The sequence below is a fragment of the Chiloscyllium plagiosum genome, unplaced genomic scaffold, assembly GCF_037043375.1.
Source record: "Chiloscyllium plagiosum isolate Xiang-an unplaced genomic scaffold, Cpla_swu_hap1 HiC_scaffold_26, whole genome shotgun sequence".
NCBI classification, from domain to species: domain Eukaryota; kingdom Metazoa; phylum Chordata; class Chondrichthyes; order Orectolobiformes; family Hemiscylliidae; genus Chiloscyllium; species Chiloscyllium plagiosum.
The window spans coordinates 6,228,834-6,242,438 of record NW_028270164.1 but is presented as its reverse complement, the minus strand read 5'-3'; the positions used below and the strand labels follow the sequence as shown (position 1 = coordinate 6,242,438).

The window sequence follows — 13,605 nt, the reverse complement described above, 5'->3', positions numbered from 1 at the left end:
AGACACTAATGTATCGATTAACACTGGAATATGCAATCATGAAGGGGGGGGGGGGGCGCGCACACAGTGGCTCAGTGGTTAGCACTGCTGCCTCACAGGGTCCTGGGTTCGATTCCAGCCTGGGTTATCTGTCTGTGTGGAGTTTGCACATTCTCCCCATGTTTGCGTGGGTTTCCTCCCAGAGTCCAAAGATGTGCAGGGCAGGTGAATTAGCCATGCTAAGTTGCCCATAGTGCTCAGTGCATTAGTCAGAGGGAAATGGGTCTGGGTGGGTTACTCTTCAGGAGGGTCGGTGTGGACTGGTTGGGGCCAAAGGGCCTGTTTCCACACTGCAGGGAAACAAAAATCTAATCTGTAGTAACTGCCAATGTGTTGCCATAGTTGTGGGTACGTTCGCTGAGCTGGAAAGTTGATTTGCAGACGTTTCATCTAGTCTAGGTGACATCTTCAGTGCTTTGGAGCCTCCTGTGAAGGTTTCACAGGAGGCTCTACAGGACAGAAGTTACCTAGACAGGGGACCAAATGCCAGCAAATCAACTTTCCAGCTCTGAACACAATCACAACTATGGCAACCGGCACCCAAGCTACAAATCTTTATGCAACCCTTGAATGCCAACACATCTATATCATAGATAAGTTACAGACTATAACATCCAACAGTGGCATACATTTGATTTGCATTTGATTGCTATTTACTAGTATGTTTATTTAACAGCTATGGCAATGTTTCAAGCCAACATATTTAAAACCCTGCCTCAACAAAACAATCTGGCAAAATGGAATGGACGCAAGACATCCTGAAGCAGTTCATTTCCTACTGCTCACATGGCTTAAAATAATTCTACTGTACACTTAAATTTCCATTACGTCCACATCAACTTACTGTGCCATTTTCAAAGACTTTGCAAAAAATTTCAATTTTGAAAATAAATATTCACTATTTATGACAATGTCACTTTCAGTGAAGAGGATCATGGGAAATATTGCAATGATTAGGAGCCAAGCATACACAATGTTAAAAATCTTCAAATACAAATAACATTTACAACAGAAACAGCTAAAATTTTAAGCCTATAGATTTCTTAAATCTACATGTAGAAAAACAGCTTACCTCAGATTACAACAGGATCTTGATCAGATGGGCCAATGGGATGAGGAGTGGCAGGTGGAGTTTAATTTAGATAAATGAGAGATGTTGCATTTTGGGAAATCAAATCTTAGCAGGACTTATACACTTCATGGTAAGGTCCTAGGGAGTGTTGCTGAACAAAGACCTTGGAGTGCAGGTTCATAGCTCCTTGAAAGTGGAGTCACAGGACGATAGGATAGTGAAGGCGATGTTTGGGTATGCTTTCCTTTATTGGTCAGAGCATGGAGTACAGGAGTTGGGGAGGTCATGTTGCAGCCATACAGGACATTGGTTAGACCACTGTTGGAATATTGCATGCAATTCTGGTCTCCTTCCTATCGGAAAGATGTTGTGAAACTTGAAAGGGTTCAGAAAAGATTTACAAGGATGTTGCCAGGGTTGGAGGATTTGAGCTATAGGGAGAGGCTGAACAGGCTGGGCTGTTTTCCCTGGAGCGTTGGAGACTGAGGGGTGACCTTAGAGGCTTACAAAATCATGGAGGGGCTTGGATAGGATAAATAGACAGCCTTTTCCCTGGGGTGGGGGTCCAGAACTAGATGGCATAGGTTTAGGGTGAGAGAGGGGAAAGATATAAGAGACCTAAGGGGCAACTGTTTCACGCAGAGGGTGGTACGTGTATGGAATGAGCTGCCAGAGGATGTGGTGGAGGCTAGTACAACTGCAACATTTAAAAAGGCATCTGGATGGGTATATGAATAGGAAGGGTTAGGAGGGATATGGGCCAGGTGCTGGCAGGTGGGAATAGATTGGGTTGGGATATCTGGTTGGCATGGACAAGTTGGACCATCTCGGATTCTATTTATATAGTGAGTTGCACAATGCTAATAGCCCAAGGATAGAAGTTAAGTGTAAAATCACTTGCGATTTTGTCACCTGTCACTTTATGCACCTCACTGGTCACCTCATGCAGCCACGATTTGTTAGTTACCTTTGGGTCTCCATTCATGACAATGGGATGCTGGCCAAACTGAAATTTGATCTAGAATCACTTTCTAGTTCCCATAGTTGGCGAGCAGAATATCAAGAAACTGCTGTCCCAGTTCCCACAAAAGAAAACTGATCCCATTTATTTTCACTTCACAGCAAGCAATAATCAGGGCAGCCCCTTTAAAATTACTAGCCTGCTGTATGGGAATTGCTAAATACTGATCCACACTCCAGCAGTGGTGCAAAATGGTGCAACAGCTCCAGCTATGACTTCTGGCGCGATTTCAGAAGATGTCAATTGTTCTCAAATCTCTCAATGAGGCAAAAATAAAGCCCAATATAGTCATTACAGATTGTTCTTTTGATCTCATGTCAAGGCAGGCTTTAGACCATATTAAAAGGTGACAGATGCACAGAAAGGTAAATATTTATAGCTAGTGTAATATACAACATGCAAAATAGATATAATAGCCCTTCCAATAATATGACACTGACTATAGCAAAGGAAATCAGAACATGAATTCTTGCAGTTTCTGTAAAATTGTAATTGGACTCAATTTGTATGTAAATGTTTTTTGTACATTGGATATTGCTGCCAAACTTAATCTCCCTGGAATTCCATGCTTGGCAATCACAAATTCCTCTACCTTTCTCCACCACACCCACAAGAAACTAAGGCTAAATAATGACAATGCACCAAACCCATACAAATGAACAAATTTGCAATAGCTACAATTATTCAAAAGAAAGCAAGCTTGCCTACAAGGCAAAAGGAGACAGATGCTATGGTAGTGGCAGGCCTTTGAAATTAGCATAAATTTTGCTTATATTTCAAAAATTCAACCAAATGTAACTGCAGGGAACAGTATAATCTAGCCTCGAGGATCAAATGAGGCCATTGCGCCTGCACTGAACGAGCTATGGAATTAATCCCATTCCCTCGGAAGCCCAGATTTATGACTGCCATATTCTGCAAAACAACTTAATTGGGTAATAATGAATCTCTTTGCATTAGGACCACAGTTAATCTAGCACATTGAAAGACTTTACCTTAAAATTACTATTCCCATACTTAAAACATTCCTGATGCAAATGCCAAAAGCATTGCCGGAAACTGCGGGCAACATCTGTGAAGGGAAAACAGGGTTAACATTTCAGGTCACTGGACCTGAAAACATTAACTACTTTCTCTTCACATGCTTCCAGACATGCTAAGCCTTTCCAGCAATTTGATTTTATTTGATTTATAACATTGCAGTTCTTCAGCTTTTTTGCCACAAGTATTGTCTGGCTGGCAAATACAAGCTACAAAGCGAACAGTGGGCAAAGGGTGAACGATTAGCAGAGTTAAAAGTTTCTGGCAACCTGAATGGAAGCTCAGCAAGCAGCAAATATTTAAGTATTGCACACTAAGTGTCCTACAGTTAAAATTTTAGATTCCTGCTATATGGCAAATAGATAATCTGAGCAAATTACTTCAAATGTTCGATTTGCATCTAAGAAATGATGCATTATTTGGTTTCAGGAACTGCAGGCAACAAATGGGCAGCAGCACTTCTAACCAGAACAATCCTCATGGAGGTGGTGGGAAGTAGGAGGGTCAACTAAAAAACAGTTACAAGGAAAGAATTTTAAAAAAAGGTACTAGGAATGATTTTTGAAATTATGCTTAGCAAGTGTGAATGAATTTTAGGGGCATCAGGAAGGAGAATTGCAGGACAAGTGAAAAAATTTAAGACTTGTAGCTCGGGTGCTCGTTGTTGTGGTTCTGTTTGCCGAGTTGGGAAAGTGTTGCAGAAGTTTCATCCCCTGTCTAGGTGACATCCTCAGTGCTTGGGAGCCTCCTGTGAAGCGCTTCTGTGTTGTTTCCTCTGGCATTTAGTGGTTTGTCTCTGCCGCTTCCGGTTGTCAGTTCTAGCTGATAGCTGCAGTGGCTGGTATATTGGGTCCAGGTCGATGCGTTTGTTGATAGAATCTGTGGATGAGTGCCATGCCTCTAGGAATTCCCTGGCTGTTCTGTTTGGCTTGTCCTATAACAGTAGTGTTGTCCCAGTCGAACTCCTGCTGCCTGACATCTGTGTGGGGCTACTAAGGATAGCCGGTCGTGTCGTTTTGTGGCTAGTTGGTGTTCATGGATACGGATCGTTAGCCATCTTCCCATTTGTCCTATATATAGTGTTTGTGCAGTCCTTGCATGGGATTTTGTACACTACGTTGGTTTTGCTCATCCTGTGTCCTGGTGAGTTGTCAGAGAGTGGCTGTTGGTTTGTGTGCTGTTATGAGTCCTAGTGGTCACAGTAGTCTGGCTGTCAGTTCAGAAATGTTCTTGATGTATGGTAACGTGGCTAGTCCTCATTCCATTGTCTTTCCCTTAGGCATCTGTTAATGAAATCGCAGGGGTATCTGTTTTTGGCAAATACGTTGTATAGGTGTTCTTCTTCCTCTTTTTGCAGTTCTGGTGTATTGTGGCCCTTCTGAAGTGTCTTGATGCAACTTGAGAGAGTTGGGGTGGTTGCTTTCGTAGTTCAGGACTTGGTCTGTGTGTGTGGCTTTCCTGTATACCTTTGTGGTGAATTCTCTGTACCATCACGTCGAGGAATGGGAGTTGGTTGTCCTTTTCTTCCTCTAGTGAATCAGATTCCGAGAGTGTGGCGTTGATGATCCAGTGTGTGTTTTCTATTTGTGTTTTTAATGATTACAAAAGGTGAAATCCACATATCTGACCCAGAGTTTGGGTTGAATTTGCAGTAAGACTGTTTGTTCTAATCTTTGCATTACAGTTTCTGCTAGGAGTCCAGAGATGGGTGAGCCCATGGTGTGCCGTTGATTTGTTCATATATTTCATCTCATCACAAGATTAAGAACTATATAGCTGAATCAGGTCCAGCTTAAAAATAAAGATCGAGATTGCAGGCTCATATTTTAGGATCCACTGTGCATCATTATGTACCACTGCTCTCATATCCAGCTGACTGCAGAGATGCCAACTGACAAATGGTCTCAAAAACAAAAGCAATGTGCACTGCAGATGAACACCATTACAACACTCCAAACAATGTTTCTTCCATTTAAAGGAAAAACAATAGTTGACAGATAGGTGCCAAAGACCTGAGAATTTCAAAATATAGTTTCACATACACTTCTGCAAGAAACTTTAGTTAAAAGACTAATTGTGAAACTGAAGACGAACAGCAGGGAAGTTCTCCCATATCCATATAATTTCTCTTTCAACCAACATCATGAAAACAGAGAACTTGATTGAATGTCAATTATGACATGGTTGCTTTTAAAACAGCACAGAAACAGACCCTTCAGACCAACTTGTCCATGCCGACCAGATATCCCAACCCAATCTAGCTCCACCTGCTAGCACCTGGCCCATATCCCTCAACCCTTCCTAATCACATACCATCCAGGTGCCTTTTAAATGTTGCAATTATACCAGCATCCACTATTTCCTCTGGCAACTCATTCCATACACATACCACCCTCTGCGTGAAAACATTGCCCCTTAGGTCTCATGTTTCTCTTACCCTGAACTTACGCCATCTAGTTCTGGACTCCCTCCACCCCAGGGAAAAGACTATATTTATCCTATCCATGCCCCTCTATTTTATAAACCTCTCAGGTCACCCCTCAGCCTCCAATGCTCCAGGGAAAACAGCCCTAGCCTATTCAACCTCTCCCTATAGCCTGCTTAACTGGCTCCACATCTACAAACAATATTCATTCTCTACATCACTACTGATCTATCTTGAGCACATGCAATGCTTGAGCCACCACAGCTCAGGGGTAGAGCGTTCCATAGACTCACCTTCGAGTGGAGAAGTTCCTTATCTCAGTCTTAAATGGCTGACTCTTATGTCCCCTGGTGTTAACTGGATGCTTTGATATGTATTCATGGGCTAGATGTTTCCAGGACTAGAGGGTTTGAACAGGCTGGGGCTATTTTCCATGGAGCAGAGGCTGAGAGCGGCCCTTATACAAGCTTATAAAAGGTCATCAGGGGCATGGATAGGGGAAATAGACAAGGCCTATTCCCTGGGTGGGGAAGTCCTGAACTAGAGGGCATAGGTTTAGGGTGAGGTGGGGAAAGATTTAAAAAGGGACCCAACATGCAATCTTTTCCAGAGTGGTGAGTGTAGAGTGGAGTGTGAACAAGCTAGCTGAGGAAGTGGAGGCAGCTGGTACAAATACAGCATTTAAAAGGCATCCAATGGGTACATGAATAGGAAGGCTTTAGAGGTATTACGGGTCAAATGCTGGCCAATGGAACTGGATTAGGTTCGGATATCTGGCTGTCAAGGACAAGTTGGACCAAAGTACGTGCATGTGCAGGATATGGCATTCAGTCACTTGCAGCTGAGACATGAAGTAGTACTAGTCAGATGAACAAAGGATAATGTGGTAGAGCTAATTCGAGACAAAAACAATGATTTTAGATGGCAAAGTTGAAGGTGGGCTCCAGAGATTGATGACTCAGGGCCAAAGTTTAGCCAGTTGCATTTGAAAGCACACTTAAGCAACATGTCAGAAAGGATTTAAAAAGAGATCTTATGAGTTGCAAAGTGTCACATCACAGAACTAAAACTGAAGCCCAGAGACTGGCTCATTACTTCAAATCTGGGCAGCAAGTAGGTCAGTTATTAATAATGTGTGCTGGAAATAAAATTCCACATCCACAGTTCATTGTTACCACAACTACTCTGATCCAAGGTCAAAAAGATAAGTACCTAGAGGTCTGATTGATTTATTGTCACGTGTACCAAAGTTCATGAGCAGTACAGGCAGATCATAGTAAGCAAGGAGGTAAGAGGTTTAAGACAACTTTGGTTACACATTGCACAGGACTAGCATTAGGCACGATCAGCATTATGAGGCTAGGGAGCCCAAGTTGAATGACTATCATCCAACCAATGATCTGGATACTTTCACAACTGGAGTAATTTTTTTTTTTAAAAACTATTTTGTTGATTGAATGTAGGCATTGCTGACAAGGCCAACATTTCTCATTCTTGCTGAACTGGACTAAAGGAGTGAGCCACATTAAGCTGCTGCCATTCCATGTGGTGCATACAAATCCACTATCAGGAAGAAGTTTAGCCCAGTGTAATGGAAAGAACAGCAATATATTCAAGTCAAAAAGCTAGAATCCAAATTTCAGTGGTAAATGGAATGCTGCTCTTTATTTCAAAAGAGAATAGAGTATAAAAATAAGCAGCCAAGGTATTAGTCTGACCACAACTGAAATACTGAACTGTTCTAGGCAGTTTATTTAAAAATAAAAGATATAGTGGCATTGGAGACAGTCCAGAGAAGGTTCACAAGGCTGATACCAGGAATGGAGGGTCTGTCTTGAGAGGGTGACTAGATTGGAACTCAACATACTCATTGAAATTTAGGAGAAGGGTGCTTGCATTAATACAAAGATTCTTAACAGCCTGACAGGATAGATGCAGAAAATGCAGAAGTGTAGGAGCAAGGGGTATAATCTCACTTAGGGGGTCATACATTTAAACTGAGTTAAGAAATTTCTTCATTTAGTAGTGATTCTGTGGAATTCTTTACTGCCCAGCGCTGTTGAGACTTAAGTATATTCAATGCAGAAACGTAATGTTAAAAGATTAAAAATAGGAATCTCTGGACATTAATGTAATATTAAAGGGTTAAACTACACTGTCTTTGGCTGGGGGTGACAATCATGAAAGACTGCAGATGATCTTTGTAATTTACACTTCATTTAGACAGTCATTTGCTATTACCCCCCTGCTATTGTAAAGTTATACTAGAATTCAATCTCTTCCATCCAGAAACACGTTCTGGCCAGAAATACGTCGCACCTGCTTTGTCTTAGTTATGCAGATGATCTCCTGGCTCAGTGATTCCCTATCCCCCAATATTGGGAATTAGCAATTGCATATGCTCAGAGGATGCGCTCATTCCACCACAGTACCTGGACTAACTTGCGACTAAATAACTGGGGGTTGTCTCGAGTGGCATTTGACTGTGGGAGAGTGGCCAGAATATCTGTAAGCATTGCCAACTGACTTATATAAAGGGGATTTGTTTTATTTGTTCAGGGCCTCACTGACTCTACTCCGCACACCTGTGAAGGCAGCTAAGGAGGGGGTGGGGGGTGGTGGTGGCACCCAGCTTGTACTAACTTTAGTAAACTTTAAATGTTTGCAGAATTTGGTGTGTGTAAATTGCATCTTGAGAGAAACCTCAGGAAGAGAACCAAACAGAGATACATAACTTTAAAATCAGTGGTGGAAATAGTGGGTTAGTGGGAAAGGCAATAAAGTGGAGTTGAGGGTTCAGATCAGCCAGGATTGCTGCACAGTAACTCAATGTGCTGAATCGCCTTCTGATGATTGAAGGGTTTACTGTCACACGCATTTACACTAAACAACACAGAGGGAGAAAAGCTTCAATCCAGCACCATTGAATAGTCTGAGTAAAAAGAATGAAAAATTAATTGCTATGTCATGTGGTATGCACTGCTGACAATGCATCAGCCAATTTGGTCAGAATGGCAGTTATAGAGACGTACAGCACAGAAACAGACCCTTCAATTGAACTTGTCCATGCTGACCATAGATCCTAACTTTATCCAGTCCCATTTGTTAGCACTAGGCCCATATCCCTGCAAACCCTTCCTATTCATATACCCATCCAGATGCCTTTTAAATGTTGCAATTCTACCAGCCTCCACCACTTCCTCTGGCAGCTCATCCCATTCACACACCACCCTCTGAAAAAAATCTATCCTTTAGGTCCCTTATATATCTTTCCCCTCTCACCTTGAACCTATGCCCTTAGTTCTGGGTTCCCCACGCTAGGGAAAAGACCCTGGCTATTTACCCTATCCAAGTCCCTCATGATTTTATAGACCTCTAAAGGTCACCCCTCAGCTGACACTCCAGGGAAAACTGCACCCAGCCTATTCAGGCTCTCCTGTAGTTCAAATCATCCAACCCTGGCAACATCCTTGTAAATCTTTTCTGAACCCTTTCAAGTTTCACAACAACCTTCAGATAGGAGGGAAGATCAAAATTACACAGTATTCCAAGAGTGGCCTAACCAATGTCCTGGACAGCCGGAACATGACCTCCCTATACTCAAAGATTTCCAATAAAGGAAAGCATACAAAATGCTTCTATCCTATCTACCTGTAACTGCACCTTCAAGGAACTATGAACCTGCACTCCAAAGGTCTCTGTTCAGCAACACTCCTCCCTACCCTTCAATCTTACCATTAAATGTAATAGTCCTGCTCAGATTTGCCTATCCAAAATACAGAACCTCAAATTTGAGAGTGTGGGGTGCTGGAAAAGCACAGGTCAGGCAGCATCCGAGCAGAAAAATGGACATTTCAGGCATAAGCCCTCCATCAGGTAAGAGGCTTGTGGGCCGGGGCTGAGGGGAGGTAGCTGGGAAAGTGATAGGTGGATCAAAGTGAGGGAGAAGGCAATAGGTCAGAGGGGGCAGTGATGGACGGTCCCAGAGAGCAGTGCTGAGTTGGGAAGCTTGTGACTGGGATAATCTTGTGGGGGAAGAGAAGAAAAAGATATCAAGTAGTAACAGTTTGGTGGTGGAGCTAGTCAAGGACCTGTATGCCCTTGAGTGGAGGAGTGTCCAGCCAAGGGGCGGTAGGGTTGGTGGGTGTGGGTGTCCCAGAGATATTCCCCTAAAAACGACCCGTAAGGTGGCATCCTGTCTCCCTGATGTAGAGAAGACCACACCAAATACAACAGATGCAGTAGATGACATAGGTAGTGGTGCTGGTGAATTTCTGACTGATGTAGAAGGACCACCTGGGGCAGTGGATAGAGGTGAGTTGAGTGTTTGGGTGCAGGTTTTGCATTTCCTGCTGTGGCAGGGAAAGGCATCAGGAATGGGGTGTGTAACTCCATCGCCCCATGGCTGAACATTTCAACTCCCCCTCCCACTCAAGGACATGCAGGTCCTGGGCCTCCAAACTGTTATCACCCAATACCTTGAGGAACACTACTTCATTCCACCTCAGGACCCTGCAACCACATGGGATAATGTGGATTTTAATAGCTTCCTATTTCCCCTCCCCCCACATTATCCCAGTTCTAAGCCTCCACCTCAGCACCACCCTCCAGACCAGTCCATCACTGCCCCTTCTGACCGATCACCTTCTCCCACCTCTTTCCCAGTTACCTCCCATTTATCTCAACACTGGCCCACAAGCCTCATTCCTCTTGAAGAGCTATGCCTGAAACGTTGATTCTCCTGCTCCTCGGGTGCTGTCTGACCTGTGCTTTGAGCACCACATTCAACTGACCTCCAGCATCTCTAGTCCTCACTTTCTCCTAGCACCTCACATTTATCTAGATTAAACTCCATCTGCCACATTGCTGGTCACAGGCCTCAAGTCTGAAAATCAACCCTCCAGCAACACCCTCTGTCTGTCTTCGACCTTTGAGCCAGTTCTATATCCAAATGGCCAACTCTGTCTTGAGATCCAACCTTGTTAACCAGTCTACTGTGAGGAACCTTGTCAAATGCCTTACTGAAGTCTATATGATCACAGCCACTGCTCTGCCCTCAATCCTCTTACTACTTCAAAAAAAAACTCAAATCAAGTTTGAGACATGATTTCCCACACGACTCTGGCTATCCCACATCAGTCCTCGCCTTTCCAAAAGGCAAATAAATCCTGTCCTCAGGATTCCTTCCAACTTGCATACCACTGACATCAGGCTCACTGGTCTATAGTTCCCTGGCTTTTTTGTATCCCCTAAGTGACACCACGTTAGCAAACCTCCAGTCTTCCAGCACCTCACCTGTGACCAGCGATGATCCAAATATCCCAGCAAGGGCCAAGCAATCACTTCTCTTGCTTCCCAGAGTTCTAGGGTACACCTAATCAGGTCCTGAGAATTTCAGTTTTAAGCTATCTGAAGTTATATTGGATTAGAAACATCCAGGCTTCTCTGCAAATGCTACCAGATTTGCTGAGTTTGTAGAGGACTGTTTATTATGGAACAAGCTACACCTTTTGGAGCTGCAGAAATCAACCTATTTTTCTAATAAACCTATTTAGGGATGTTATTACACATCTCTCAAGCAAGCGGGGCTTAAACCCACACCACCTGGTCCGGAGCATGGACACTACTGCTGCACCACAAGACAGACCTAGCTGCAGACATCAATACAAATAAGAAAATATTCCAAACACTTGGCTTGCGCCTTAGTTGATGGGCAAACTTGAGTCAAGCATGCTGCTTAGACCATAAAACATGGGACCTGAAATTAGGGCATTCAGCCCAGAGTCTGCACCACCATTCAAATCATGGCTAATAATCATGGCTAAAAACCCCATTCTCAGCTTTCTCCCCATAACCCTTGATACCCAATAACCCTATTTAACTCAGCTTTAAATATACTCTATCTGGCCTCCACAGCTTTCTTTGGAATGGATTCCATAGATTCACCTCTCTGGCAGAAGTTTCTCCTTATCTCCATTTTACAAGGTCTTCCTTTACTCTTAAGCCTGTGCCCTCAGGTCTTTGTTTCCATTGCTAGTAGAGACTTTGTCCCAAAATCTACTGTCTTGACTACTTAGTTTTCTGTATGTTTTAATTTACACCAGATTTACATGGTCACTGGATTCAGAACGTGATGCCCTCAACTTAGTATTGCAACAGTTACTATGAAAAGAACCAAGCTAAAAGTGCTGGCAAACTGCACTCAAATTTAGTTTGCCAAATTACTACTGACCACAAAAGAAACTATTCCAAAAGTCCAACATTGATCTATCCTTGCAAAACAAAGTTTGATGTTGACCATTTCAACATATCACTAACAAAAAGTCATATTGGCAGGAGTGAGCAAGTGTTACAAAACAATCAAAAATGATTCGTAAAAATTACTTTAGTTTTTGACCCACAATTCCAAATTTAGCTCACTTTCAGCAACCTTGTATTAGTCATTTGAAGCATGAATGTGCAACTGTCTAAATTTTAAGTCGTCTTAATTTAGCATAGTGTTTTGAGTCTCAAGTTAGCATTAAAGTGCATAATCTAATTTACTGATATTACTTTCACAATTTAGCTAAATTGTTGCACTTAACTCTTTACCAAGACACTATAGGAAGGATGTCACAAAAGATTGGACTGAGCACATGAGATTTACAAAAACAGCTCCAAAAATTAGAAACTTCAGTTGAGAGAATAGATTGGACAGGTTGGGTAGCCAGAGAAAGACCTGGGAGAATTTCAAAATTATGGAGTCTGGATAGAGTAGATAAGAGGAAGCTGGTCCTTTTCATAAACAAGGATTCAAATGAGATTTAATGTGATTTGATTAAATATATAGCAGTGGAAAAACAAAACCTTTGCACAAGTAGTCTGATCTGGTCCAAAATGCACTGCTGTCACCACACATCCAGATGGAGTCAACCAATGCATTCAAAAAGGTCAAATGACTGACTATCTGAATATGAACAGCATGAAAAGGGTATGAAAGGGGAGCAGACAAATGTCATTAAAATGTCCCAAATGGACCAGATAATCAAGGTGATAATGGGAGGAAAGGTTGTTAGTCTCTATCAGGAGTGACAAAAACAGCAGGACATTAAAAAAAACATAATGCAATCAGTTAACATGGCTGGGGGCAGGAGAAAAATCACATTTGACAAAGTTGCACAAGCTCAAGAGGATATTACAAGGCAAACTTGTAGTTGCAGTTTCAATTGGATTTCCAAAAGGCCCCACATAAAGGTGACTGCAGAAAATAGAAGCTTAGTATTGGAGGTAGTGTTTTGCATGGAATGAAAATTGCTTAACACAAGATGGAGAATCAGGAATTATGGTTCCTTTTCAGTGAAAAGATGCAACCAGTGGAGTGCCACAAGGATCAGTCCTAAGATCGCAATTATTTAAGATATTAACCTGGAAGAGGGAGGGGAGTAGAGTACTCAAAATTTGATTATACAAAAATAGGTGGGAGGCCATGTTGTGATGAAGACATAATGAACCTACAAGAGGATATAAATAACTTGAGTGAGATGGTAATTTCTTGGCAAGAGTTTAAAGTAGGTAAGTGAGGTATGCACTTTGGTAGAAACAAAGGGAGCAAGGGAGGTAGACTTTGTTCAAAATGGAGTCTCCAAAACATGCGACACAGTGGGATTGAGGTGTCAGTGTTCAGGAAACAATGTCAGCTAATGGATGCAGCAAGCAATTAAGGCAGTGAAATTTTGGCCATCATCATTAGGGGGTTAGAGTTTAAAAACAGACACGTCTTGCTATAACTGGTAGGGTATTGGTTAGGCCACATCTGGAGTACCATGTAGTTTTGGTCCTCATTTAAGGCAGCATATAATGGCATTATTCCCGATAAGGGCTTTTGCCCAAAACATCAATTTTCCTGCTCCTCTGATGCTGCCTGACCTGCTGTGCTTTTCCAGCACCACTAATCTAGATAATGGCATGGGAGGCTGTTCAAGACTGACTCCTGGAATAAAGGGATTAATTTAATTTATCAGGAACAGC

General features: G+C 42.5%; 1 protein-coding gene across 2 annotated transcripts in view; it reads right to left on the bottom strand.

The window, feature by feature from the left end:
- rap1aa (RAP1A, member of RAS oncogene family a) overlaps positions 1-13,605 on the bottom strand; it is a 126,711-nt gene that overhangs the window by 68,299 nt on the left and 44,807 nt on the right. The gene's annotated exons all lie outside the window — the stretch shown is intronic.